This window comes from Ochotona princeps, chromosome 29, assembly GCF_030435755.1.
Source record: "Ochotona princeps isolate mOchPri1 chromosome 29, mOchPri1.hap1, whole genome shotgun sequence".
In the NCBI taxonomy this organism is placed as follows: Eukaryota; Metazoa; Chordata; class Mammalia; order Lagomorpha; family Ochotonidae; genus Ochotona; species Ochotona princeps.
The window spans coordinates 3,285,387-3,310,296 of NC_080860.1; the positions used below are offsets into that span (position 1 = coordinate 3,285,387).

The window sequence follows — 24,910 nt, forward strand, 5'->3', positions numbered from 1 at the left end:
AGAGAAAAGGAGAGACAGAAAGATCTATGAATTGGTTCACTCCCCAAATGCTGCAGTGGCCAGAGCTGGACTGATCCGAAGCCAGGAGCCAGGATCTTTTTCAGATCTTCAGTGTTTGTGTAGGGTCCCAAGGCTTTGGGCCGTCCTCTGATGCTTTCCCAACTCACAAACAGAGCTGGCTGGGAAATGGAGCAGATGGGACATGATCCGGTGCCCATATGGGATCTCGGTGCTTGCAAAGTGAGGCTTAAACCGCTGAGCCATCACGCCTAGACTCCAAGTGGAATTTTGAGACCTGTGTCTTAAGCAATTTATCTGAAAGTGCCTTGGGCTGACTTTTCTGTGAGGTGGTATGAAATGTTCTCTATGCTTTGCAAAGAAATAATTTAAATTTTTTTTTAGTTTAAGTGGGCTTCCATCTTACGTGTGTTTGAAATCTTAAAAGGTTGATGGCCCCAACAGATTAAGTACAGAAAGCACTTGAATCTTCATTGGTGATGCTGGGCATTATATGTTACAAATTCAGGTCTGACTGGCAGCATTTGGTGGCTGGTAACCACCAGGTGAAGGAGGTGCCCACCCCTTGGTGCTGAGAGGTTAGGTGGAGATGAGGATTTTAGAGTTTGATAACTAGCTATTGCCTTTTTTAACCAAGAAAAGCCAGATTCTTTTCTGAATGCTATTTGAAATTCTGAACCTATGTATATGCAGTAAAATTAGATGTTTTGTTATTTTAATTTGTAGATCTCCCAGAAGCAGTTTTCACTGAATTTTAATGTACCACTTTGTGTTGTCTTTAATAAAGAAATTCTAAAAAAAAGTCCACCTGGATCCCTGTGGAAGTGAAAGATAACACGCGACAGCCGTATGTGGTCAGGAGATTTACAGGTCTGATTAAATCGATTGTATTGTGCAACTTTTGCCCCAAAAGAAAAGTCCTGCCAAGATCTCTATGGCAGTTTGATAATCGTTACCCAGCATTCTTAGATCTGTGTTTCTAAGCCTTTCCCCATCTGGTTTGTGCTTTATTTCAGTGGGCCCCTCGGGCATCGAAGGAATCAAGCCATAACGTGCACTGCTAGACATTATATGCCATATGACTACAGATTTCAGACAATTACATTGTTAACAATTTCACTGTTACATTGACCGATAATGTGAAAAGTTGACTTCCTATAATGCTGCTAAGTAAGCCCAAAGAAAAGTGCTTGTAACAGGTGTGGTTTCATCTAGTCCAAACATTGGGGTGATTAAATTGTAAGCAGGGACCATGTCTTCATTCTTGAATATAGGCACTCAATAAACATGGGTGGAGATGAACTGTCCCGTGGTGTCTGTATTTCTTCACACCTGCTATCTGTCCTTAGCCTTGAGGTCCTGGTTTTGGGCTCGGCCCCCACTAGCAGGATCCGGGAGCACCCCCAGAAATCTTAACAGAACTCAGGAGAGCTCTTGGGCCTTAGCAGTTGGGGCCCTTTCCCTGGCCTTGGTGTGCGGCCATCCCACCGCAGGCACTGTGAGGCAGTCAGGGTGGCGGTGGCCTTCCCAGCCGGCTCCGGCTCTCCGCTTCGGACAGTGACCCAAGGGCAGAGCTGAGCCAGCTGGCACGCTGACATGGCCACCGAGGGCCATGTTAGCAATGCCTATTTGCTTTCCTGACTTTAGTTTTGGGCAAACCAGGCTCTGCTCAGCCCAAACAACCACATCGTTTTCTTTCAAACTGCACCGAGGCCTAGCTTGGTCTTTTTAATTTAATTTACAGATGGAGAGTCCAGCAGCACAGGGACGGGAAGATGACGCTTCTTTTCTGATCCTTTTCCAGTTCCTCTTGGCGAGGGACAGCTTGCAGCACACACTCCAGCTCCTGGCATCCGCGCCGCTGGAGACGGGCGGCTTATCCGCATCTGACAAACTCCCGCGGCCTGGCCTGCCCGTTGCCAGCCCCGCCGGCCCTTCTGCCCCATCGCTTCACGCCCGGGGCACTGCCATTTTACAAAGGTTTAAGCCTGGCGTGATCACCGCGTGTCTACCCGCTCTCTTCCCAGAGTGAGCCGGCTGAGGGGAAGGAGGGTGCGGGGCCGAGTCCGGACCCCACGAGCGCACTGCCGCGCGAGGGCAAGGGCGAGGAACAGGTCGGGGTGCCCAAGTCCCAGAGGTTCTTCCGGCGGAGGCGCGGGGCCCGGGCCGAACTCGGCAGCGAAGCGCCCCCACAGCCGCCGCCGCCGCTGCCGCTCCCGCGCGCGGCCTGAGGAGGCGCCGCTCGCCCGCCGCCGCCGAGTGAGGGAATGCGAGCCGGGCCCGGCGCGCGCGGGCAGCAGCAGCGGCCGCTGGGGCGCGCGGGGCACGGCGGCGCCGCGGCGTAGAGCTGTCCAACCGGCCCGCTCGCGCCCCGCCGGCCCGCCGCTTCCTCACAGCTACGGCCGCCGCCCCGAGAGCAGCCGGGGGCGCCAGAGCCGCGGCGCCGGCACGTGTGTCGCCCGCCGACGGCCCGGAGCATGCCCGCTGGTGCCCAGCCGCTCGCGCGGGGCCAGCCGGCCGCTGAGGCGCGCGGGGCCGCGGGGCGCAGCCGGCCTGGCCGGGGCCGCAGGGCCAGCGCACCCCGGGAGGCGGCGTGAGGCAGTGGCGGCGGCCCAGCCCGCGGCGGAAGAGGACGGAGCCCGCGGCCCTACCGAGCGGGGGTGAGTGTCCCGGCGGCCCTTCTTGGGCCCATGGGTCGGCGGGCGGGCGGGGAACGCAGCCAACCCCGCAGTGCCCGGCGCGGGCCGGGAGCCGGGCCCGTGAGGCCCTGTCCGCCGGCTCGCCTGCCCGCTGCCTGGGCTGGAGATCGGAGGCCAGGTGCCGAGGCGGACCAGAGGATGTGGCCTGCGGGCGACCCCCACCCAAGGCGGGGCCGCCCCGGATTCCTGCCCCGAATGCAAATATTCAAAATTCCAGAGGTGGCTGCGGTGGGGGGGAGTGGACTTCCCCCTCCCCTTGACAAGTGCCACGTGTGGAGGCAGGTGTGCGTGCAGGACTGGGCCTGCCCCGGGACCACCGCTTGGATGACCCGGCGGGTTAGGGCCTGGGTCGGGCTTCTGCGCGGGTGGGTGTCAGGTTCTGGGATGGGGTGGGATCATCTTCATGTGGGGTCTCCTTTCCTGTTGCAGCTGGAGGTGCCAGCTCCCCCGCCTCTACCTCCATGCCCCCTAACTCCTTCCGCACCTCAGCAGGGGCAGGGCCAGAGGGTGATGGGTGATGCGCGGTCATTCCCTCCAAGAAGTCCTGACGGGGTGAATGAGCACTGTGTGCCACACGAATGTCACTGCAAGGCAAGTCCCCCAGCCTTGTCCTTCCCAGGCTACCGAGCGCCCCCACTTAAGGCTCCGCATCCTTCCATCCGTGCCTTCCTCTGCCCTCTCCCTTGGCCCTGTCCTCTGGGGGAGTGAGAGTTCCCCCTCTCCACTCCCACTGCCTCTTATCTGTGTCACTCTTATCATCAGTCTGCTTTATTTTATGGTTACTTTTGTGCCTGGCTTATCTCATTTGTGGGCTTGTGAGCTCCCGGGGTAGTTCCGCTCTAGTTCCTTGCCCTGTAGGTCTGGAGAGTAGGAGCCCTGTGGATGCTTGCCTGGCCTGCCTGGAGGACCCTCGCTGTCTGCGTGGGAGGCCACGCTCCGTGGCAGGAATGGAGTCCCAGCGCTCTCCCGCTGCAGAGACCCTGGCAGGGCGCTTTTCCCGCCAGGACAGGGCAGCACATCCCGTGCCCTGGAGATGGCCTGAGCCTGGCCTCAAGTTGAGCGTGGAAAGGGCCTCTCCTCTGGCCTTCCCACCTGCCGAGGCCTGGGAAGCTGGAGGGTACAGGGTGGAACTGTGGGAAGCCCAGGAGCTGGGGGCCAGGCCGAGCTTTCTGCACAGGCTGCTGCCGAAACCTGACCGCATCCCTTGGTTTCCCCACTCTTGATTGCTCCTGAGAGAATCTTCTTGGCACACGCATTAGTCCTTGGGGGATCTGGGCTCTGTCCACCTTGTCTGCTTCCTCTCCACCATTCCCTTCCTCTGGCACTCCCCTCCGGCCCCCCAGGCTGCCTGGAGGTTCCTCCCTCCGGTGGTTTCCCCGTTGTTGTCTTGGGTCATGCTAGGGAGAGGTTTTTGACGCCACCATCTTTGTTGCGGAAGCTCAGCCTGCTTGCTGGCCCAGAACAACAATTATCCTAGCTGGTTATCTGTGGTGCTGAATTGGACCAAGGAACTTCAAAATGTCCAAGAAGAATTAAAAGGAAATAGACATTTCCCGCAAACTTCCTAAGGCCCTTCACTGGTCTGTGTTTTTCTCTTGCCATGGTCACAGTAGGCACCCAGGAAAATCACACTGGGTAGATGGTGCCAGGGTCGGTTCAGATGTCCCCAGGATGTTCTGTGTGGTGGGCGCCCAGTGTGGCCCTCCTCCCTGCCCGGAGGCCACGCAGTGCATCCGGTCCTGCCTCTCCAACCTGGGCTTTGAGCCGAGCTGGCTGTGGAGGATGTGTGGCTATTTGGAGGGTTGAGAAGAGGAAACGTCTGGGGCCTTGAGATCTGTGCTTGCCATGCTGTTTTTGGAAAAGATGTCCCGAGCAGGGTTGGAGGAAGGACAGTGACATCGCAGCAGCATGAGTTACCACAGGCAGGGAGCTGCTGCCAGCAGACGGTCCTCCCAAAGTGGCCGTTCACACCCACCCGCCAGCCTCAGCTTGGCGCAGACAGGATCAACCCCTCCACCAGCAGCGCTGGAACCCGCTGACAGGGGCCCCTGCCTCCGGACACAGCTGTTGCTAAGTGGTTCTTACACGGGTTCCCCAGAGGCCACTGGATCACTGTTTACTAAGCTTTTTCAAATAGGGCCACAGCAAATCCTCATCTGGTCAGCTCTAAATCCATAACCTGAGGCACTGCCTCTCTGCCGAAGCCTTCTTTGGGCATCTTAGATGAAAAACTTCTTTCAGAAGCAAGGACCAGGTGGCCTTTTGGCCTTCCTCCAGAAACTAGGTTGATTTCCAATTTGCCAGTGATGAGGGAGAGGGGAAGGAAAGGAGGTGTCGTTGGTCCACACCACGCTTTGTGGGGACAGTGGTGTCCCCACCTGCCATTAGACTTTTGAAGAGGAAGATGTTGAGACGCAGTGAGGTCAGTTGATTTACAGTCGGTCTGCATTTGTCCCCAGTTCTGCCGGACGCTTTCTGCACCCCGCCCTGGCTTTCCCGTGATTGGGGGGGTCCGCCTTCGCCTCCACGCGCACTGTGAGATGCGCTGCATCTCGTTGGCTATGGTCCGTGGTCCTCATCCACCTTCCTGTAGGATGGCCCTTAAAGCGCATATTTCTGTATACGTCTGTCCATCTAGACTCTGCAGCGGTTGTCACCAGAGGTTTCTGGAAAACAGTGGACAGACTGGGGAACTGAGTGCGTTTACTGGCCCTGCACCCAGCACTGTACCAACCCACTGTGTGCCTAGCCAGATGAGTTCACACGTGACACAGGGTGTGTGTGTGTGTCCTAAGTGTTGCTTCAGACAGAGTTCAAGGAGGAAAACGCCCTTTCTGGGTAAGGCAGTCAGGGCTGACTTCCTGGAAGAAGTGGAATGTGAAAGAGGTCTTGAGAACAGGCAGCGCTTTGATCAGCCCACCACAGCATCCGTAAAGGTGGAGGACCAGAGTCCAGCATCTGTGGTTGTCACAAAGGTCCACCAGGACAGGGCTTCTGATAGGAAAGAACTGCCCAGAGGCTGAAGCAGGGAGGCTGTGGTGCAGTCTCAGAGCCCTCAGGGAGGCCCACGCCCGGCTGAGGATCCTGGACGCGAAGTGACTTGGCCTATAAGCCAGCCTGGAGCCTGATTATACACTCCAGATCGGTGCTCTTTCTGACTGGTTCTAGTCCCAGCTGTCAGTCGCAGTGGTGCCAGCGGCCCTGGGCATTGGGCCTTTATTTATTTAATAAAATGGGAATGGCAGTGCTGCCTTCCTCATGCATAGCCCAGCTAGCTCCAGGACAGTCCTCCGTGGAATCTTTATGGCCAAAGACATAAAGAGCTCTGTTAGGAGGGGCTGGCTGGCATTCGCTGAAATTACTCATAGTAACAGCTGCCCTTGCCAGAGGACAAAGAGGAAATGAACCAAGAGGCAGGGATCCGGGAACCAACAAATCAAAAACCCGAACAGCAACCTTGGGCAAAGAGCATCGAGAAGTCAGTTTCGCCCCTCTGCTTGCTGAAGTCCCTGTGCTTCCTAAAGCTTTCCTGTGAGTATCCTCCCTCGGCAGTCCCTCCCTGACTGGAAAGGGCTGGCTACTCGAGGCAGTCAGAGGTCAGGGACAGCTGAGGGAGTCCTGGAGGGGTGGCAGAGTGGGCATAGCTGGGTCTGGCTCCAGTGTGGGCACAGCAGCTTGTAGCTTAGCTGTCTTGTTGGGTATGGCATTGCCAGCCTTCAGCTCCAGGCCAGCTGAGCCCAGCTCTATTTCTGATTCATGAATGTTGGACTCAGGGCCCACAACAGCGTCACTCGTGCCTGTAGGGCGCCAACCTCACATACGTGTTTTCTTTGCCCATGAGAACCTTCTTAGCTTAGGAACATGAGGCAGCATGGCAGTCCCGGGCCTGGGGTCCATTTTAAACAGTGCAGTCACCAACAGAAAACATACATTTGCAGAAGGCCAGCACGGAGTGGACCCCAGAGGAGTGTTGTTTACAGACTGCCCTGTTGGGCTTCAGCTGCTTCCTGCACGTGGGGCCCTGTGAGCTTTTTGCCACTCTTCACAAGTTAAAAAGTGACTTGCAAAACATTAGGAGCATTGATTTGGGGGATACAAATAAATTTTAGCAACTAGGTCAGTTCATAGATAGGGCCTCCATGAGTAATGAGGAGCTGCCAGTCTGGGTTTCACACGTGCCGCATTGGTATATCCAGTCTGAAGCAGGGCACTTGGCTGGCACTCAACCAGTCCTTGGGGACACTGGGGCGCGGGACAGGCTGATAGGCAGATCTTTTTTTTTAAATATTTATTAATTTTTATTACAAAGTCAGATATACAGAGAGGAGGAGAGACAGAGAGAAAGATCGTCCGTCCAATGATTCACTCCCCAAGTGAGCACAACAGCCAGTGCTGCGCCGATCCAAAGCCAGGAGCCAGGAACTTCTTTCTGGGTCTCCCACGTGGGTGCAGGGTCCCTAAGCCTTGGGCCCTCCTCAACTGCCTTCCCAGGCCACAGGCAGGGAGCCGGATGGGAAGTGGAGCTGCCGGGATTAGAACCGGCGCCCATATGGGATCCCGGGGCATTCAAGGCGAAGACTCTAGCTGCTAGGCCACGCCACTGGGCCCGGGCAGATTCTTGCATTTGCTCATCTTGGATGCTAGAGAAACCTCGCTTGGCCCTTCTATAGCTTCTTTCAGAAGGGCCTGCCTCCTGTTGAAGGGCGGTACCCACGTCCCTCCTCCACAATGCAGGAGAGACCCCCAGTTCTGACACACAGAGGGGTGACAGCAACAGCATGGGTCTTCCTACAGCAGAGCTGGGACAGTCCTTCCCTCGAAGGAGGCATCTTCCCAAGGAGCTGCTTCCAGAGGGATGGGGCTTCCTGGGACCCACACATCCAAAGTCCCTCTTTTGCCCCAGGCTATCTCAGCAATACCTCTCTCAAACACCAGCTCTGCCCCACCCTGGCCGTAGGTCCTGCCCCTCCTGGTGACCTCGTCTCCTGGCCTGCCTTGCTTTCCTCTTGTAGAGTGGTTCTCAAGTGCAGGGACTGTTGGTTTTTTTTCTCTCTTGGCAGCTGAAGATCCCCTTTACCCCCACCCCTCTGTCTCATAGGCTCCTGGGGGGAGGGAGGAGATGGGATGGGGATGGAGTGTGCCAGGAGAAGCAGGTGGCCCTCCCTGAGGTTGACGGCCAAGCCCGGCCTCCCACCTGCAGCACTGGACACGTGGAGGACATTTCCTTTCTCGCACGGAAGGGCCCATTAATTGCTTTCCTTGGCACTCCGTAAGAGTTGATTTTTTCCCTTGCCTGAGTTGTGTGTGTGTGTGTGCCATGAGTGTGTCTGTTTCAATAAGAGGGAGAAAAACCAAATACTTTCTGTGATTAGAATTTTTCCCACTTGGGTAATCACAGTGGGAAAAAGAAAGTCTGTAAGCCCTTTGAAAACCACAGATCCGCGAGGCTCACCGGCTGCGACAGCCAGACACGCAGGCAGTTCGGAGAGGTTATCATGTAAGGAAACAATTCTTGCACATTTATTTTGGGTTTGCCGGTTGCAGCATATTTCAATTAGTTCTTCAGTGTTGCGCATCTGACAGGCCAAACGTTTATTGTGGTTGAGCCATCTGGGAGGTGGGAGGCCTGCAGCCTTCCCTCACGGCAGTCAGTAACTACCAGTTTAAAGGAAATTTGTTTGATGTGTTTAAGAACTCAACACTAAAACACCATTAATAACAAAAGCCTGAAGGCGCTCTCCCTTGCTGAGCCATCCTGGTAGCCGGCAACTTCACTTCCCCATCAAGGCTTCCAAGTTGTCCTCCACAGTGAGGCCTGCTGGAGCTAGGCGGGGGAGCTCGTGGGGTACAGTGTGGCCCCAGCCTTTGGTGCTGGGCGGGTGAGGAAGAAGAGGGGGAGCACTTCACAGATTCTGACCCTCAGCAGGCAGCCGAGGAGCTCTGCTTGCCTCAGTTGCCAGGCTGCAGGGGGAGCTCACGGCTGCCGCTGCTCACCTGCGCTTTGTCCCGCATTCCTTGGGGACAAGGTGGCTTTTTTTCTTTTTTTGGCGCCCAATTTCACCCGTTTTGCACTTTTGCTTCATTACATTCCCTCCCTCCTTCCTGCCTTTACTCCCTTGAGAAGTTCTCTTCCCTGAGGAATGTTCTTTAAAATCCAACACACAAGGGAGCCAGGAGGAACCCTGGAAAAAAACCGAGTCCCCGAGCCTGACCTTTCCACCGTGAAAAATGACTCTCCATTCCCCGAAACCCTAGCATCACAGGGCTGGGCGTGGGGTGTTGGCAGCAGAGCAGGATCCAGGCTCAAGGTCATGGCTGCTGAACTGAAGGCTAGCTTGGAAAAAATCCAGGATGCCCAGTTCACCCAGGGCTACCCTGATGGTGGCCCCGGGCCAAACGGGGTCCTGGAGGGCCCTGGTGGGCGGCAGCCACACGTTATCCCTCCAGTTGTGCCCTGGACTATGGACTTCCTTGCAGCCAAGACTCCAGGAGAATGCCACTCTCCTCCTCCTGGGAGACACCCTGGCCTAGCCCAGCGCGGCCTAGCCTGGTGGCCTGGGGTCCCTGGGGAGACAGTGGGTAGAGGTGAGGAAGCCTTTGCTACTTACACCCACCTTCTGTGGGGTACAAATGCCGCACACAGGGAAGTTTCTTTGTCTCCCATGAATCCTGCTGTGCCATACTATAGGTGAGAAAACTGAGGCTCCCCTCCCCCAAGTGGAAGTTGTGTGCCTGGGCTGGCAGACCTCTCCAGGGTCTAGGACAGCAGCACCCACCCCCTGTCTGTTGCGTGGCTCTGCAAACCCCAGTATCCCTTGTCGATTTGATCCTAACACTGCAGAGTAGCTTGCAGTGTGTCTGCTTAGCCACCATTTCCACCCCGCCAAACAGAATGCCTCTGCTGTGTTGTTGTGTAGCTTTTATTTGTCAGGGAGACCAAAGGTTCTCTAAGAGCGGACTGCAGATCCCTCAGAACGGGATCCTGTGCTCTAGGCTCCCTGACCCCTGCTGCCCAGTCAAGGCTGCCCTGCACTGTGTAGCCTGGGCTCAGAGGGCAGAGACCATGTGTGGGCAGGGTCCCTGGGGTCATGTAGGGGAGGAGCCCCCAGGTGCTCAGGGGCCTGTGTGTGGCCTCTTTTCCCTTGGGGCTGGAGAGGGCCTTTAGGAAAACATAGTCTCCAGGGCCGGGCCTGTGTACAAGGGGAGGCCCTGCCCTTCTCCAGCCAGGCTCGGAGCCATCCTTTCTCCCGGCTTCTGGCCTCATAGGGAAGGAGCAAGGACCCAGAGGTGGCTCTTAAAGAGGGCACCAGGAAGCCAGCTGGGGGAGGAGGCCGGCTGTGCACTTGGCTCCCCATGGGTGGGGCCTGGCTTTCTTAGTGGCTCTGAGCTCTCCTAAGAGCGGAAGGAGCTCAAGGGGCCCATGACTGCCTGGCTAAGAGGATTAGGAGGTGACGCACTGGGCCCCCTCAGCAGGCATTACAGGGTCTGCTATGCCAGTGCTGGGCAGCCGCTCTAGGGTGGGCTATCAGTCCAGTGTCCCTGACCATCTGAAGTCACACCTGCCTGGCTGTCCTCTTTGCTAAGCTCTAGGGTCCAGGTATCCCAGCGGGGTATAAGCAGGCCTCCCCCTTTCTGGTTTGCTTAGTGCCTCCCATGGAAGCCCTGAATAGAAGAACTCCTGGGGAGGGGTTTGTCAGGCCAGGCCCAGGATAACAAAGAGGCTCTCCCCAGTGAAGCAGAGGTCCCCCAGGAGGACAGACCTTGGGATCCTCAAAAATGAACACTGGAGCCTCAGGGCCACCTGTTTTCCCAAGTGACTGCTAGCCAGTCGTTTCCTGCCTTCCCCTGCAGTCTTGGCTAGGTGCTTCAGAATAGCTCAGCTGGACCCTAAGCTGCTGTGGTTCGGAGTATGGAGAGCAGTGTAGCCCAGGCAGTGTGCAGGCAGGGCTGAGGGAAGCCAGCACCAGAGAGGGTAAGGAGAGAGGCCAGCAGGAGAGCGGAGAGGCGCAAGGTGCTCTTCCGTTCCACTGGGGGGGGAGGCACTTGGTCAAGTTCATCGGAAGTGCACGCGTCTGTGGTATTCCGTGCATCCACAGTGCCAGCCGAGGTCTGAATGCTTTCCCATTCCTCTGCCTCCCGTCTCCGGGGACGTGCCTGTCCTGGACGTACGTCCCTCCCACCCCCCGTGTCACTTCTGTGTCATGTTTTCCAGGTTCATCCTCACTGTGGCATGAGTCAGTCCTTCATTCCTTTATGGGTGTGATAAAATATACAGAGAGATTTACCACACCAGTCGTTCTCAGGGGGCATGCCGGGCATTCACAAGGCTGTGCGGCCAACCATCCCCGTCATCTGTCTCCAGAACTCCTTGGTCCCAAGTGAAATTGTGCCCTGCTGCCCGCTGCCCTGGGCCCTGGGCACCCATCCTTCTCCCGTCTGTGTCCGAATCTGACAACCCTAGGCACCTCCTACGGGTGGACTCCTGTGGTATTTTGGGGCAGACTTCTTTCACTGGGTGTGATACCCTCAGGGTTCACCTGTATTATAGCAAGTGTCAGAATTTCCTCCTTTTCTTTTTAAAGGCTGATTGATAGTCCTGTTGTATGGATGGATGGCCCACATTTTGTTTCCCCATCCATCGTTGATGGACTTTTGTGTAGTCCTTGGCCAATGAGATTTTGACTTTGGCTTGCCTCTGCAATGAAGAACAATGAAAGGCCCCCCCGAGATGCTGGCCTTCAGCCTTTCAGTGCCCTGCTCCCTCCCTGGGGGGCATGGGGAGACTGGGTGGGAGCTTGTTTTAGGTGCAGTCGGGCACCTCGGGCACCTCGACGTGAGGGGCTGTTGTCATCCTGCTCTTCACCAGTCAGCTGTGCAGGGTGGGAGGGGGTGGATGATGGGTCCTGGCCTTCCCCAGCCTGAGTCTTCCAAAGGTGCCTTGCTGAGCATCGTCCCTGCCAGGAGGGGCCTCTCACAGCGGCTCAGGCCTTCTGGATGCTGGGTCCTGCAGGATTGTCTCGCCATTCATCCCCTTGGTGGTGCTCCAAGCAGTGACCTGGGCAAGTCTCCCCCGGGTGGCTGAGCCAGAGTGGAAAGCCAGTCTGGAACCGGCCTTCATTAAGCTAATTAACTTCGGATGTGAATTAGCTCTCTGACTTAGGGAATGCTTATGAGCCTGCTGGCGTCTTATGCGGTGGTGGTGCCTAGGAGGCGGTGGTGCTGTGCGTTTCCAATATCTTCACCAATTAAGGGTGCTTAATTATTAACTTAGGGCCGGGTGACGAATGATGCGTTGCATCCATCATGCTTTATCTGGGAATTTTAAGGCTGTTTATAAATTAGCGGTAGCAGGCCTCATATCACAGTAGGACTCTTACACCGTGACCATGTTGCAGATCAACAGGCGGGACAGTTGCCTGCCAACAGCCATGCCGATGGAGAGAAGGACTACAGGAAGAATAAGCAAGGACCTTTGTCTTTAGCACTCATTTTCCTCTTTTAAAGAAAGATGTATTTGTATTTGAAAGGCAGAGTTACAGAGACAGAATGAGAGACCGAGATGTTCCACCCACTGATACACTCCCCGTAATGGCCACAAGGGCTGGAGGCTGATCTAACCCCAGGAGCCAGGGCCCTTCTTCTAGGTCTCCTGTGTGGGTGCCGGTGCCTTAGCACTTGGGCCATTGTCCGATGCTTTCCCAGGCCATTCGCAGGGAGGTGGATCAGAAGTGGACTGTCTAGGACTTTAACCCGTGACCAAGTGGGATGTCAGTGTGACGGGCAGAGGCTATGCCATGGCACCAGCCCCCAGCACTAATTTAATTTTCTAATGTTTCTGTTCCTGGTTTTGTAAATGCATTAGACAATTATTTTAAGAAGCAATACTCTGGGCCCGGTGCGATAGCATAGTGGTTAAAGTCCTCGCCTTACACGCACTGGGATCCCATATGGTCACGAGTTCCAACCCTGGCAGCCCTGCTTCCCATCCAGCTCCCTGCTTGTGGCCTGGGAAAGCAGTCGAGGACGGTCCAAAGCCTTGGGACCCTGCATCCGAGTGGGAAATCCAAAGAAGTTCCTGGTTCCTGCTTTCGGATTGGCTCAGCTCCAGCCATTGCAGATGCTTGGGGAGTGAACCATCGCACGGAAGATCTTCCTCTCTGTGTCTCCTCCTCCTCCCTGTATATCTGACTTTCCAATAAAAAAAAAAGTCTTAAAAAAAAAAAAGAAATACTCTTATGGCTAAGGTAAAAAGATAGATTTTAAGAATCAAATCACATAGATTCAGACAGTGGAACATTATCTGTATCTAAGGGTGTGCCGTCTCTGGCAGTGCTATGAATGACCCTGATCATGCGCAGTGAGGTGAACCGGTCACAGAAAGACAGATACGGCATGGTGCCACTTCCACGGATTCAGGGAATCGGAGTGGAGCAGGGTGAGGGGTGACGGGGCTGGGCGAGGGGAATGGGGGCTGCCTGGTCAGGTGTGCTGAGTAAACCCTAGAGACCCAGAGGCCAGCACCCTGTGGCACCTGCACCCGCAGTCTGTCATTCTCTCACACATCTGTTACAAAACTCTGCCTTATGTTTAATGTGATTGCAATAAGCAATCTTTTTTTGTTAAAGATTTATTTATTTTTATTACAAAGTCAGATATACAGAGAGGAGGAGAGACAGAGAGGAAGATCTTCCATCCAATGATTCACTACCCAAGTGACCGCAACGGCCTGTGCTGCGCGATCCAAAGCCAGGAGCCAGGAGCTTCCTCCGGGTCTCCCACGCGGGTGCAGGGTCCCAAAGCTTTGGGCCGTTCTCCACTGCTTTCCCAGGCCACAAGCAGGGAGCTGGATGGAAAGTGGAGCTGCCGGGATTAGAACCAGCACCCATATGGGATCCTGGTGTGCTCAAGGCGAGTACCTTAACCTCGCTATCGCGCCAGGCCCTATGTGTAAGTCTTAAAAAGACTGATTTATTTGAAGGTCAGAGTTAGAGAGAGGGAGAGAGAGACCTTCTATCTACTGGTTCACCTCCCAAGGGACCGTCATGGTTGGGACTGGACAAGGCTAATGTCAAGAGCCACATGGGTGACAGGGCCCAAGTAGCTGGGCCTTCTTCCATTGCTTTCCCAGCTACAATAGCAGGGCGTTGGATAGAAAGTGGAGCACTTAGAATTTAAATCAACAGGTTGATTTGGGATGCCAGCTCGTGTGGCAGTGGCTTAACGTGACGAGCTGCACTTGGTTTTGTAATGGTTTGTTCTGGCCTCTGGGAAGGGTCTCGCCTTCCTCCTGGACGCCTCCGCTCTCTGTGCTTCGACTTCTGCCCGGTGGCTCTGTGGACTGAGGGTAGCTGTTCTTAGCCCAAGCGTGACAAGTTCCACCTGGCACGGTGAAAAGCTGCTTTCCATGGGGACATGCGCTCGCAGGTCAGGCTAGCCCAGCCAGAAAGCAGGACCCAGCGCAGGCTGAGTCGGGAGGTGTGTTCCTACAGGGCAGGAGCCCTTCCTGCTCGGCCAGGCCCTCGCTTCATCCCACAACATCGCTGTGGTGTGAATCTCATCGTACCAACGGGGAAGACAGCATCCTCAGGGTCCCCTGGCTACTGGGGTGAAAGCGCGGCACCTCGCCTGCCCGCTCCTGCCTGCTGTGTGACAGTGTGCCTGCACTGGCCTGGTGTGGTTAAGCAGGCTTCTTGTTCCCCCTCTGGCCTGCAGCTGCAGCACTAGCTTTTGGAAGTGGAGACCTGCTTCAGGACACATCTGACAAAGGACTCTTCTCCTTTTGCAGGCTTGTCCCACCTCTGTCCGCCACGGAGGGTGCATTTGTGAGTTCATGGTGTCTGTGGCCAGAGAGCTTCCTGGCAGTCACCCATGCAGAGCCGCCCGTGTGGCCCCAGGGCCTTCCTCGGTCACTGAGGTGTCCTGTTGGTCACTGGTGGAGCAGGTGGGCGGGGGTTTCAGGAGGTGGACATTCTATTTTTAGCCCCACAGTCTCTGTCACTATGGAGATACCAGGCTGATGGCCCAGGAGGCCACACGCCTTCCTGCCAACTCGGAGAGGAGGTCCTGTTTCCTTCCTGCAGCTCCTTAGCCAGGACTTTGAGTTGTGTGTGTGTGTGGCATACTGTTACTGCTGCTGTGTCAGGCTTGGCCCTGGTGTGCAGCACACAGCACTCACAGTTGCCCGGCGCTGCCCCTGGCCTGGAGTGGGGGTCGTGGTGCCTGTGAGGCTGGGCTGCGTGTCCCCGGGCAAACGTATTTCACCTCTCTCTCTGACCTGTGGAGATGACAGCTCCTGCCCTGCCTGCCAGGTCTGGATCTCATGATGTCATTGACCTAGGCAGAGTGTTAGCCAGCAGCGAGGGGCACGTGCACGCCTGTGTGTCCGGGAGTGGCAGTGAAGCCAAGGCCGCACCTGCGAGATCATCTAGGCTAAACCCCACTCCTTGCTCGTCTTCCTACTTTCCTCCTTCATTTTGGCTTCTCCATTCAAAGGCCGAGAATGAGGAGGCAGGGAGGGAAAGTGTTCAGACCTTGTCGTACACACTTTTTACCCCTGCAAAACTTATGGAACACTCCAGTATGGTCCCCTGTTTGTGTCAGATCCGTGTCCTACCTCCAGTGGACACGCTGCGCTGGCTACGTGCCCACCACGGACATGACAGAGCCTCGGAGTGCCCATGGTGCTTGGCCAGGGCTGCCTGGCGCTGCCCAGCGGGGCTGCTCAGGCCTGACCTCTACCGACTCCAGGGCAAGCCCTTGTGTGTGCTGCCCCCCATGTGAGGCCTGGGAGAAGTGGACACAATAGGAGCTGGGCTCTTCCTTCTCTTTAAAAAATCTCATCTCTCTCTCTCTCTCTGTCTCTCTTTTGTTACATGAACAGCAGTTAAAACAAAATGAAACAAAAACCAAAAATATCCAGGGCCCAATGTGATGACTCAGTGGCTAAATCCTTGCCTTGCATGCACTGGGATCTCATGTGGTGCTGCTTTGTATCCCAGCTGCTCCACTTCCCATCCAGCTCTCTGCTCGTGGCCCGGGAAAGCAGTCGAGGATGAGCCAAAGCCTTGGGACCCTGCACCCGCGGAGGAGACCTGGAGGAGGCTCCCAGCTCCTGGCTTCAGCTTGGGCATTTGTAGCCACTTAAGGAGTGAACCAGTGGGCGGAGCATCTTTCTCTCTGTATGTCCTTCTCTCTGTAAATCTGCCTTTCCAATAGAAATGAATAAATCTATAAAAACGAAAAATAAGACTTGTGGAGAAGCCACTCCCTCATGCATTACTACTGTGAATAGAGAATGCCACAGCTGTGCCGAGGGTGGTTTGGTGGCCGAGTGCTTAAGCACAGCCCAACCCAGACTGCAGCCAGAGGTAGAGCGACCCATGCATGCGGCTGTGCCGACGCACGTGCAGTGGTCCATGTACAGCGGTGGTGATGCGGGGATGGAGCGGCCCATGGGTACAGCAGTGGTGATGCTGGGGTGGGGTGGCCCACCTGTGCAGCAGCAGTGATGGGGGTGGAGTGCCCCCCTGTGTGGCTGTGGTGATGTGGGGACGGGGTGGCCCACAGGTGAGGTGGTAGTGATTTGGGGGGTGGAGCAGCCCACCTGTGTGACTGTGGTAATGCGGGGGTGGAGCGGCCCATGGGTACAGCAGTGGTGATGGGGCGATGGGGTGGCCCACAGGTGCGGTGGTAGTGATTTGGGGGTGGAACAGCCCACGGGTGTGGCAGTGGTGATGCGGGGGTGGTGATGCGTTAGTGGTGATGCAGAGGCGTGTGAGTGGGCCATAGGGAAGTAGTGAAATCCTGATCTGGACTGCAGTGTGGGCGGGCCTCGAGGACATGATGCCAAATAAAAACCAGGCACCAAAGAGCAGCAGTTTTTGCCTCCGGTTACGTGAGGTTCCTTACAGTGGACAAATGCAAAGACCAAAAGTTGAAGGGTGGCTGCCGGGGCTAGGCATGGGGAGCTGGGGGTTACTGTTCATAGGCCTTCTGTTTGGGATGGTGAGAATGTGCTGGAAATAGCCAGTGGTGACGGCTGACAGCACCACCTAGAAAGGGTTAAAACACAATAAGAAGAGAAAGAGAAATGGGATACACCATTGCTCCTGGGTACCATCTAGGACCTTGAGTGGTTCCTGGGCCCAGGCCACACCTTTTCCCCTTTAGAGGTGCACCTGGTTGAGCCCAGCCGCAGGGAGGGGGCTGCCCCCGCCCAGGACCCACTGCTCAGGGAGTGCTCTGGGCTCCTTGGAGGGGGTGTTCCTGCAGCCCGTGGGAGCCCTTGCGCACCTGACATTGGGTATGTCCTTTTACAGCTCTCGTCTGCTCTCAGCGAGTGGAAAGATAAATACCTTTTCCAATAGCAGATGCCAGCTGCATGCATGCCCTGGGTCCCCAGCTGCAGAGCGAGCAGAGTGTGCTGAGCCCCACAGGGCCCAGGCAGGCCAGCCTCAGGGAACTTGGCTGGGTTCCACGCTCTTTCCCTTCTGGGGCTCCGGCAGGTCCTGAGGGTCGAAGGAGAAGGTGTGTGAAAGCGCCCTCGTGGTGCTGAGCATACTCATGAAGAGTGACTGCTGGCATGGCCCACGACAGTTGCTAGGCACAGTCTCTTCCTGCGAGGCCACAGTTAGCTGGCATGGGCTCTGGTGTGCCCGGCAGTGCAGTGGGAAGTGTGGCTGACTGGTTGGGCATGAGTAGGGGAGGTGTGATGTGCCCTGGAGGCTTCCAGACCACAGCCTCTGAGGGCTAGCAAGTGTGTCTTTCACAGTCAAGAGGGCGCCGCGTCCGAGTTCAGGATGGTACCTTCTGGAGGTTGGAGGGTGTCCGTGCCAGGCTTGCTATCATTCTTCATTGGCAGATGTCTCACCTCACTTCCCGTGGTCAGCTGTCTTCCTCTGGGTAGTTCTTACCATGAGGTTCCACCATGCTGGATTTAGGGTGTACTCTGCTCCAACATGACATCGGCTCGACACCCCCAGAGATCCTATTTCTAAACAAAATCACCCCCAAGTTTCTGAGAAGGACATGAGCTTTAGGGGAACATTCTTCTGTCTGTACATGATGAATGAGTGAAGGTGGGAGCTAGCCAGCAATCTGCTCAGGTGTGTTGATGTCGAGGGTGGGGACATTGTGGGTGTGTAGTGGGAATCTTCCTGCTTCCCCATCCAGGCTCCTTCCTCCAGCCACCGCCTCGTGTAGCCAGTGGCCAGGTATTCTGAAGGTCTGTGTACTTACTTGAAAGGCCGGGTTACAGACAGGTGGAGAGACAGACAGAGAAAGTCTTCCATCCGCTGGTTCACTCCCATGCCTGCAACAGCTGGGGCTGGCCCATGCAGATTCTAGGAGTCTGGGACCTCATCTGGGTTTCCTATGTGGGTGCAGGGGTCCAACCACTTGGCACATCAGCAGGGAGCTGGGTTGGACATGGAGCAGCCGGGACTCAAGACCTGTACCCCTGCGGGGTGCTAGTGTTGCAGGTGGTAGCTTACCCCACAGTGCCAGAGTGAGGGCCGCAGCTTGCCATCAGCGTGGAACATCACACACATAGGTGTTCCTTCTGCCTGAGGCCTCCACACTCTCCTTTCTCTCCCTTCCCTGCCCCCCAGAGCCGGGAAGGATGTCCTGGTGTCTCAGTTCCACTCACTGAACCCGAGCTCTTGTCAATGAGGGAGGCTGGAGTGGGGGTCTCTGAAGAGTCTGTCGTCATCCCTGCTGTTTTACGACGGAGGTGATGATGGGTCAGGAATGTGTGCCCTCAGGACTCACATCCCGGGGCCTTCGTGCCCAGCCTGTCTCCAAGTCTGCTGTGCCACCTCCTGCAGGAAATCCTTTGCAGTGAGCCTGGCTTAGCGGGGGCTCGCTGGGTCCTTTCAGTTCACAGCAGTTAGCCTGCTGGTCGGTGGTATGTGTGTGTGTGTGGTTTTCCTCATGTCCTTTTCTGTTTTCTCTGTAAATAGGAACTCTTTGTCTCCCTGTCTCACTCCTTCTCTCTCTGTCTCTCTGTTTCTCTGTCAGGTCCCCAGCCCAGAGTGCATTATGCTAGACTGTGACCAGCCCTACATTAGCAGATGATAACACACACACACACACACACACACACACACACACAGCCAACTAAAATACTTTCGATAGAAGCCAGGAAGGCATCTGAGTCACTGCACTGAAAAGCAGAGACGGGGGGGATAGGCCTAGCTTCCCGTGGCTGAAGCATACCTCCACTCAGTGGTGGCTCCGTTCTTCACCATCAAATACTCTAGGAGCACTTTTCAACACGGGCAAGAGGAGCCCAGATTACTCCTGGGTAGGTGTCAGAGAAGGACATCTAGCAAGCACCGGCTTCCCCTTTAATGAGTATCAGAAGGCAAGCACGCCCTCTCATTAATATTAATGTATTCTAGACAGAAGCCAGTGCACTAGGCCAGGGTAGAGGGACCAGACATACCTCTTAGAAAGGAGGTTTCTGGGACAGGCTGTGTGGGACTCGTGCATCCCCTATTGGCGTGCTGGGTTCAACTCCCAGCTCAGCTCCAGGCAGGCAGCAGATGAAGGCTCAAGTGGTTCGATGCCTGCCACGGACCTGGGAGGCCTCGGTTGATTTCCAGGTTCCCTGCTCCTGGCTCTTAGCTGGCCCGGTCCCAGCTGTTTCAGGTGTTTGAGTGAGCCAGTGGATGGTAACATTCTCTGTTCTCTCTCTGCCTCTGAAATAAATTAAAAATAAGAAGAAAGGAGGCTGCAAGATTAATGTTTTGAACAGATAGAGCAGTTATCTTAGGTTTTCAAAGTAGATACACTGAAAATTAGAATAAGATAGCATGGGCATGGCAGCCAATTGCAAGGCAAGTAAGCAAACACCATTGCCTTTCCAGTTAGTGAACTGAGCAGGAAGGAGCACCTCGGACACCTGTTTGCTCGGGTGTCAGCAAACCAGCAGCCTCATTCCCTGGTGAGTTAGAAGTTGGGTGATACCTGGCAGCCCAGGCCGGGGTCGGTGTGACCTGGGGTCTCCTGACAGGGAGTTTCTGAGGACTGCCCCGGCAGGCTATAAACACTTCTGTAACAACCACTAAGTCCTTACCACAGTCTCCCAGTCCAGAGTCTTCACCCGACTCACCGTTGGTTCTGTTGATTGCCGCAGAAGCAGAGAAGGCCCATTCTCTGTCTTTTTCTCCAAGAAAGACACCTTAGGATTTGCCTTTAGCTTTGCATTCCCTGTGCTGGCATCCCCAAGGCCTCCACTGAGGGGTGGGAAAGGGTGCTGTGCTTCCAGGAGCTCCTGGGGGAGGAGTCTGGTGGGTGGAAGTGAAAACCAGAGCCCACCGCAGCCACTTTGTCACTAAGCTGTCACGGCTCCCCTGTCGTCATCCTGGTGTTTCTCAGGGGTGTTTCTCGTCCACCTTTAAGGCAGCAGAGAACAAGTCGGCCTTTGAGGGTTGGCTGAGTCATTGCACTAGTGATACTGAAGGTGAGGTTCTGGGGTCATGACTGAGGAAGCCACGGCTGGCTGCGTCCAGCAGGTGTGCTCAGGCTGAAGCCGTCAGCCCCACTGACTCGCAGCGACTCTCGCTTCCTCCTCACTTCCTTTCTGACCACAGGCTCCTTCCCCACTCGCCATGGCTTTCCCCTCTTCCTTTCCAAGCTCCTTCCCCGACTTCCTTTTCGTTGGCGCTGCCCTTCCTGCACTTCCTCTCTGATTATCTACCTTTCCTGTACTTCCTTCCTGATGACGCCCCACACACTCACTTCCTAAGGACCCTTCTCTCTCCCTTTAATCCTCCCCCACTTCCTGTTCTTTCTCTCCCCAGTATGGTTCTGCACTTTTCGTTTTCTGCCTCATCTTAAGCAGGATTGCATGAGCAACCAGGGGTGTTCGTGTGATTCTCCCAGCACTGACATCCTCAAGGAGGTCTGTGACAAACTCTTGTCCGGCCCACTTCTGCCCAGTGCAGGTTGCTGCTGTCAGCCTGCTTGACAGCTGGGGTCAGGACCAAGCAGCACAAGGATGGGTAGGTCCATGGGGACACGTTCCTCACCAGATCCACACACCAGTCCCTTGGGAACCTGTACAGGTGGAGAGGTCAGCTCTCCGGAGAATTCTGCCTCAGCAAGAGGCAGACAGACAGGACCCCCATCCACGGCTCACTGCCCAGGACTGGCCCAGGCTGATGCCAGGAGCTTGCACCTCAATCCAGGTGTCTCGCCTGGGCAGCAGAGACCCATCTGTGGCCTTCCAGAGGGTGCATTGACAGAAAGCTGCAGTTGGAAACGGAGTGGGGATTCGAACCCACGTCTCCAACATGGACACAGGTGTCCTGCCTGGCATCCTAAGTACCAAGCCAAATGCCTGCCCTTCATTGTTTTTCAGGCCCACTTTATGACTTTTTAGGGTCCCAGAATCAGTTTTGAAGAATTAAAAGTCTATGTTGTGGGTCCCAAAAAGGAATCTTAAAATTGCTCAGGGCACTTGTTATTTTCTTTGCATTCTGGTGCTGCAAAAGAAACATTGCAGGTTAGGTTTTTTTGTTTGTTTTGCTTTTAAGAAATATGCCATAGTTATCACAGTTTATATTCTATTTATGCAGTTGAAGCCTGGAGAGAGAGAGGCAAAGATATCTTCCATGTGCTGGTTTGCTCCCCAGGGACTAGATTCCCCAGGAACTCCATCCTGGTCTGCAGGGGGTGCTGAGGACCCTGGCCCTTGAGCCACCTGCTGCTCTTTAGGCCCGTCAGCAGCCAGCTGGAGGGGAAGCAGAGGTGGGACTTGAACCCGGCTGCTTTGGACAGGCGATGTGCATGTCCCGAGCCATGGCTTATCTTCCTACACCACAGTGCCTGCCCCTAAAGTTAGAAACAAAGCAAATCAAAGCAGAAGCCATCAGTCAGCTTTTCCCATGGACCCACGACACTGTCCAGAGGTGTGCTTCATCCTTGAACATGGCCGAATTCTGCCTTTTGTACTTAGATATCAGTAAGTTATGATTTCCACTTGACCACTTCCTTCCCTGGTGAGTCAGGGTTCATAGTATTCTGCTATTCCAGGAACGCTGGTCTTCAAATGCTTTTGTGTGTCTTCGTAGTTAGCTCACTTACTCTTTGTTTATTTATTTTGAAAGATTTCTTTTAGGGCCCGGCGTGGTAGCCTAGCAGCTAAAGTTCTAGCCTTGTATGCGCCACGATCCCATATCGGTGCTGGTTCTAATCCCAGCAGCCCTGCTTCCCATCCAGCTCCCTGCTTGTGGCCTGAGAAAGCAGTCAAGGACGGCCCAAAGCCTTGGGACTCTGCACCTGTGTTGGATACCTAGGAGAAGTTCCTGGCTCCTGGCTTTGTATCGGCACAGCTCCAGCCATTGTGGCCGCTTGGGGAGGGAATCAAATACAGAGAGGAGGAGAGACAGAAGAGAAAGATCTTCTGTCCATTGATTCCCTCCCCAAGCGGCCACAACGGCTGGAGCTGAGACAATCCAAAACCAGGAGTCAGGAAATTTTTCTGGGTCTCTCACTCGGGTGGAGAGTCCCAAGGCTTTGGGCCGTCCTCGACTGCTTTCCCAGGCCACAAGCAGGGAGCTGGATGGAAGGTGCAACAGTCAGGACATGAACAGGTGCCCATATGGAATACAGGGCTTGGAGGTGGAGGATTAGCCAGGTGAGCCATTGTGCTGACCATCAGTCTTGCATTTATTAAAAAATAATAATTATTATTATAAACTCTCAGAAGGTTGTGCATGACTTCACACCAGGTTCCTGAGGTGCACTGGGTAGGTTCCTGGATGTGTTTGTAGGATTTGGGATTGCAGGTAAGCAGGAAAGCACCTGGTAGCACGGTGAGGTGGTGGGTGTGCACAGTGCGAGGCTTTCTCTGCTCTGCTGCCCCGTGGAGGGGGAGGGATTGCTGGGTGTGCCCGTGCTCCTCCTGGGGGGATGCTGGGTGTGCCCGTGCTCCTCCTGGGGGGATGCTGGGTGTGCCCGTGCTCCTCCTGGGGGGATGCTGGGTGTGCGCTTGCAGGAAGAGGCTATGTGAATGTGGATGTGTATCGCCTCAGATGTTGCACAGCTGTCTCTCTGTCATGCACCTGCCTGTTTGCACTGACCTTCTAAGCGCTGGATCACATTCTCTGTGGTTCATGCGGAGTCACCTGGCTTTTCTAAAGAGCTGAGGCTTCTGCTAAGGAGGGACCCCTCTCATGGAAGAGTGTTTCCCTGGTTGGTGGAGCTAAAGAAGGTGAGGGCGCAGACAGCCCCACCATGACTCCCGACTCCCCAGCTTGTAGGTTTCCATGCGAAAGTGTCCTCTCCTACCTACAGAATAAATTTCCAGAGGCAGAATTGCTGGTTCAAGGGCTGTTCTCCAGCCGTGATTGCTGCTGCCAAATTGCCCTCCATAAAGGTGGTGCCAATTTGCAGCGCGTGTGGCCACGGTTTTTAACCTCAAAGCTACAGGCAGGGAAGAGCTTTTAAGTACAATGGAAACCTCTGTGTGAGAGCCTTTTCCAGGCCAGAGAGTAGGCCCTGGCGGAGCCCCGACAGCAGCAGTTAGGAATGCCCGTTCCCGTCAGCTGCCAGCTGGAGCATGTGTGCCCGGGAAAGGGGCCTTGGCTGGTGGGTTCTGCATTCCCGCCGTCCCATTGTGGTCTGGGAGGTCCCTTCCTGGGTGGAGGGTGGGGTGAGAGGCAGCAGCCAGCTTGTCCCTCCTCCATAATCATCTGTCACAGAGTGTCTGAGGACTTCCTGGATCCCAAGTAGGCCTGACCTGAGCAGGGCCCTCCCCTTGGGAGGCACCCACTTGGAGAGTGCCAGAAGGACCTTCTGGGGGCTGGGATCTCACAGAACCGCCACCTTAAAATAAAGACCTTTCAAAGTAGATGACCAGGGACAGGGAAGGCAAGGAACAGGATGGGGGAGTGAGGGTTTAATAATGGGCACAAAGTTCAGTGTGAGAAGATGAGGAAGTTCTGCATTTGGGTGGTGAGTGCCCTCGAGGTGAGTGCCATGGGTGAGTGCCCTCGAGGCCACAGAACTGTGCCCATGCTCTGTGTGTCTCAGCCTGCACACTGAAGAGCCACCACTGTGGAACAGCAGGAGACTGAAGAGGATCCAGAGAGGTCGGTGTCTTGAATACCTCGTTACTGTTCTCTTTTATATTAACTTACTTGAAAGAGTTAGAGATAGGGCGAGACCACACACATACACAGAGAATCTTCCATCTGTTGGTTTAAGCCCCAGATGGCCACAATGGTCAGAGCTGGGCAAGACTGGAGCCAAGAGCTTTGGGTCTCTCATATGGTTGGCAGGACCCCCAGGACTTGGCCATCCCCATTCTCCATTGCTTCCGCAGGCCATTAGCCAGGAGCTGGGTTAGAAGTGGAGCAGTGCTCCTATGGGATGCCAGCATTACAGTGCCAGGCCGCCAGCTTCTTACCATTCTCACGCCTTGAACTGCCAAGGGCTTGGTGGGATCTGATGCGGATCTGTCTTCCTGGAGTGCGGGAGCTGTGGGGGTCCCTGTGTGGGGAGCTGTGTGATCTGTGCTTGTGATTTCTAGCCTGAGGGGCCTGGCCTCTGGTCCCCGCTCTAGGGTACTGTGTCTACTCTAGAAAGTCTCGTTTCCCCTTATTTTAAAAATAAGAGTGAGTGCATTTGTATCCAGTCATTTTTCTCCCTCAAGGCCTACCCTGGACGGGCCACAAACGCCTACAGGTCTCCCACACGGATGGCGGGAATGCTCCGACTTTTGCTGTCGCTGCTGCCACCTGGGCTCTGCACTAGCAAGAAGCAGAGCTGGGAACTGAATCCAGGTGTTGCAGTGTGGGCCACAAATGTTGTCCCTGGCAGCTTAACATTCAGGCCAGGTTTTGAGTCCCCCTGTTCCTCACGTTTGACGCAGGTGCCTCCCCAGCCTGCTGCTGGCTATGTCAGAGCCTGGTGTCAGCCAAGTCCCAAGGACCTGGGTGTGGTCTTTGCTGTGATTTCCCTGTTTCCCCAAGGCCTGAGAGGACTTTGGCAAATCCTCGCCCAGAGCAAGTGGAACAGGTGACTGCATAGCTGTGTGCTGAGGCTCCGAGCTGCGGCTGTGGGGTCTGCCTGGCCGGGAGGAGCTCCTCAGAGACCTGGCTTGGACACTGGCAGAGATGCCAGAGTTGCGGTGGTGACACTGTCATCCCTGATTGGCATCCTTCTCGACAGCGCAGCTGCTGGCT

At 55.4% G+C, this 24,910-nt stretch overlaps 1 protein-coding gene across 9 annotated transcripts in view; it reads left to right on the forward strand.

Moving 5' to 3' along the window:
• Nucleotides 1-2,133: 2,133 nt before the first annotated feature.
• Nucleotides 2,134-24,910, forward strand: part of PITPNM2 (phosphatidylinositol transfer protein membrane associated 2) — a 122,542-nt gene continuing 99,765 nt past the window's right edge. For 2 of the 9 annotated variants that reach the window (XR_009244403.1, XR_009244404.1), the window contains exon 1: nucleotides 2,135-2,678. The gene's annotated coding sequence lies outside the window, so the exon portion shown is untranslated. Of the gene's footprint in view, nucleotides 2,679-5,904; nucleotides 6,249-23,705; nucleotides 23,816-24,910 lie in introns of those variants that run through there. The other 7 variants (XR_009244405.1, XM_058656924.1, XM_058656930.1 and 4 more) reach the window with 7 other exon arrangements.